The sequence below is a fragment of the Drosophila mauritiana genome, unplaced genomic scaffold, assembly GCF_004382145.1.
Source record: "Drosophila mauritiana strain mau12 unplaced genomic scaffold, ASM438214v1 U_183, whole genome shotgun sequence".
Lineage (NCBI taxonomy): Eukaryota > Metazoa > Arthropoda > Insecta > Diptera > Drosophilidae > Drosophila > Drosophila mauritiana.
This window is the reverse complement of record NW_022881315.1, coordinates 10,783-15,247: the sequence shown is the minus strand read 5'-3', so window position 1 is coordinate 15,247 and position 4,465 is coordinate 10,783. Positions and strand designations below refer to the sequence as shown.

The 4,465-nt window shown below is 33.9% G+C and overlaps 1 non-coding gene and 1 pseudogene across 1 annotated transcript; both read right to left on the bottom strand.

Annotated features, from left to right (window-relative positions):
* Positions 1 to 215: 215 nt before the first annotated feature.
* On the bottom strand, positions 216 to 392 carry LOC117149262 (annotated as a pseudogene).
* A 683-nt stretch (positions 393 to 1,075) lies between these two features.
* Positions 1,076 to 3,067, bottom strand: LOC117149263. Its single transcript, XR_004460160.1, has one exon. It is a non-coding gene; the product is annotated as a small subunit ribosomal RNA (ribosomal RNA).
* Positions 3,068 to 4,465: the final 1,398 nt, after the last annotated feature.

Genomic DNA, 4,465 nt, shown 5'->3' with positions numbered 1-4,465 from the left:
AATTCTAGATGAAAAATATTTCAATTTTTTATGCTAGACATTTCTCAGTATTATTTGATTGAAAAAGAAAATATTTCTCTTCGTTTTTCACATTCAAATGTGAGATAATGTTTTTCATTTCTTTTTTTAATATTATGAATAAAATCATTATTTAATCCAATAATATACCATATGCTTATAAAAAATTTATAAACAACTTAATTAGCATAGTCTTACAACCCTCAACCATATAGTCCAAGCAGCACTATAAAATTAATTAAAGTACATAACAGCATGGACTGCGATATGCGTTCAAAATGTCGATGTTCATGTGTCCTGCAGTTCACACGATGACGCACAGTTTGCTGCGTTCTTCATCGACCCATGAGCCGAGTGATCCACCGCTTAGAGTTTTATAATTCATTTTTATATAATATCAATATTGTTTTTATTGAAAGAAATTAAAATACACCATTTTACTGGCATATATCAATTCCTTCAATAAATTTATTTTTATACCTAAAAATAAATGTTGCGATATGTCTTAGTTTCATATAAGCATTATGTATCATAAAAATCTGGTTATGGTTTGCTATTTTGGGTGACACATACTGCAAAATTTATATAAACATTAACCTGATGGATGACAGGTACAAACATTGTATATTTTAGGTTGTTGCATTAGCCAACGTATGCTCATAACATAGATGAACAATACATATTCGCAACGCGTGTATATTATGGTCCATATACACACACACTTATTTTGAATACCACATTCAAAATTATTTTAATTTTAATTCGACTTCTACTTTCAAATTTTGTTCAGTTTCTTCGATTTCCATTTTCGAGAATTTTTTTTATAGGAAACGCCATTGTTGTAGTAGGTACTGCCACAAATACGCACAACAACATTAATAATGTTAAAGTCTTTTTATGAGGTTGCCAAGCCCCACATATAAATAAAAAGCCATCTTCATTTTATTTTGACTTTAACTTTTGATTCCGTGGAATCATTTTGTAATATTTTTATTTTGGTAAATTGTATTTATTTGTATTATAACAAATGTTTATTAACGATAAGGATATTATACAATAATGATCCTTCCGCAGGTTCACCTACGGAAACCTTGTTACGACTTTTACTTCCTCTAAATAATCAAGTTCGGTCAACTTTTGCGAAACAACCGTAACACGCAAGGCGTCACAGTGATCACGTCCGGAGACCTCACTAAATAATTCAATCGGTAGTAGCGACGGCGGTGTGTACAAAGGGCAGGGACGTAATCAATGCGAGTTAATGACTCACACTTACTGGGAATTCCAAGTTCATGTGAACAGTTTCAGTTCACAATCCCAAGCATGAAAGTGGTTCAGCGGTTTACCCGGACCTCTCGGTCTAGGAAATACACGTTGATACTTTCATTGTAGCGCGCGTGCAGCCCAGGACATCTAAGGGCATCACAGACCTGTTATTGCTCAATCTCATTATTGCTAGACGCAATTTGTCCATTTAAGAAGCTAGTGTCCTTATAATGGGACAAACCAACAGGTACGGCTCCACTTACATAAACACATTCAAACACAATAAACATTTTACTGCCACCATGAATGAAGGCTACATAAGCTTCAGCACCATAATCCTGAAGATATCTATTTAATATATTTGAGTCTCGTTCGTTATCGGAATTAACCAGACAAATCACTCCACGAACTAAGAACGGCCATGCACCACCCCCATAGATTCGAGAAAGAGCTATCAATCTGTCTTACACACTTATGTTCGGACCTGGTAAGTTTTCCCGTGTTGAGTCAAATTAAGCCGCAGGCTCCACTCCTGGTGGTGCCCTTCCGTCAATTCCTTTAAGTTTCAGCTTTGCAACCATACTTCCCCCGGAGCCCAAAAAGCTTTGGTTTCCCGGGAAGCGACTGAGAGAGCCATAAAAGTAGCTACACCCAATTGCTAGCTGGCATCGTTTATGGTTAGAACTAGGGCGGTATCTGATCGCCTTCGAACCTCTAACTTTCGTTCTTGATTAATGAAAACATCTTTGGCAAATGCTTTCGCTTAAGTTAGTCTTACGACGGTCCAAGAATTTCACCTCTCGCGTCGTAATACTAATGCCCCCAAACTGCTTCTATTAATCATTACCTCTTGATCTGAAAACCAATGAAAGCAGAACAGAGGTCTTATTTCATTATCCCATGCACAGAATATTCAGGCATTTGAAGCCTGCTTTAAGCACTCTAATTTGTTCAAAGTAATAGTACCGGCCCACAATAACACTCGTTTAAGAGCACTAGTGCAGGTTTTTAAATAGGAGGAACATATGAAAAAATACAAGTATTTAATCACATATAAGAACTCCACCGGTAATACGCTTACATACATAAAGGTAGTACTAACCACAATTGTAAGTTGTACTACCCGTATGAAGCACAAGTTCAACTACGAACGTTTTAACCGCAACAACTTTAATATACGCTATTGGAGCTGGAATTACCGCGGCTGCTGGCACCAGACTTGCCCTCCAATTGGTCCTTGTTAAAGGATTTAAAGTGTACTCATTCCAATTACAGGGCCTCGGATATGAGTCCTGTATTGTTATTTTTCGTCACTACCTCCCCGAGCTGGGAGTGGGTAATTTACGCGCCTGCTGCCTTCCTTAGATGTGGTAGCCGTTTCTCAGGCTCCCTCTCCGGAATCGAACCCTGATTCCCCGTTACCCGTTGCAACCATGGTAGTCCTAGATACTACCATCAAAAGTTGATAGGGCAGACATTTGAAAGATCTGTCGTCGGTACAAGACCATACGATCTGCATGTTATCTAGAGTTCAACCAATATAACGATCTTGCGATCGCTTGGTTTTAGCCTAATAAAAGCACATGTCCCATAAGGTTCATGTTTTAATTGCATGTATTAGCTCTAGAATTACCACAGTTATCCAAGTAACTGTTAACGATCTAAGGAACCATAACTGATATAATGAGCCTTTTGCGGTTTCACTTTTAATTCGTGTGTACTTAGACATGCATGGCTTAATCTTTGAGACAAGCATATAACTACTGGCAGGATCAACCAGAATAATGTTTTTCCTTCATATTCCATTCATATATTTTGAATCGAAATAAGCAATATAATAGATATATAGATATATAGATTTTTCACTTTATATAATTCCATGATTTTTATTATATTGAATAAATTCAATATTTCGCCTTTGGGTAAAATTTTAAATATATAAGTAAAAAAATCCATTCGATTACGGCCATTTTTATATAGCATTCGTAATCCATATTTTCATTTTTAATTTATACTTGTTTTACCAATATAAACAAGAATTTCATCTAATTATTGTAATATATATATTTCTATAATTTTATCTTTTTATACATACATATTTCATTATAAAATATCATTTTATTTCCAACATACATAATTATTGTATCCACACATGTACAATTTTTGTTTAACCAATATAATATTAAGTTAAATCATTTGCATTTTGAAGATAAATTTAAAATTTATCTCTTTTCATATATATCTCTGGTAATATATAACATAAAACCAAGCGCATATGATAATATTTCCACATTTAATATATAATTTTATATTTCTTTCATAAGAATCCATATTTGTATTATACCGTAACGATATAATCCAACTATACGGCAGGTAATAAATTAATATTTGCCTGCCTCCAAAAATTAACGATAATATATGGAAACGATTTGTTATTCTATATATAATAGAAACTTGACTTTTGTTTCAACGATATTATCTATAAAGCGTATATTCCTATTATCCGCGGAGCCAAGTCCCGTGTTCTATAGAACTGAGAAACAAATTTGTACGGATAATAATATACTTTATTGTATGTAACCAATATAAACATAATCCGAAATAAATATTTCGAATAATGCGGGAGGTCGGCAACCACTGCCTACCTATAGTAGTTTTTGAACCCGCTGTCCTCAAAGCGGGTATTTTCAATTCCGTTTGCCACCCAACATACGGGCTATTCTCTTATATATTAAGAGATTATAGGAACATTTCATTTTTTTTCCATTATTCATAATAATATGATTATTTTTTCCCTTATACATATATAATTAATCATTTTCATATGTATATTTATTTAATTTACTCATATTATTGCCAAAATCATATGAATACATAAGTTTTGACAATATGAGAGGTCGGCAACCACTGCCTACCTATAGTAGTTTTTGAACCCTCTGTCGTAATTCCGGTCGTTTACACTACTATACCCTCTCACTATAATGGCTTTTCTCTATAATACTAAGAGAATGTGGGATATTTTCAGCATTTTTTCCCTTATACATATAATAATTAATCATTTTCATATGTATATTATTTAATTTACTCATATTATTGCCAAAATCATATGAATACATAAGTTTTGAACAATATGAGAGGTCGGCAACCACTGCCTACCTATAGTAGTTTTTGAACCCTCTGT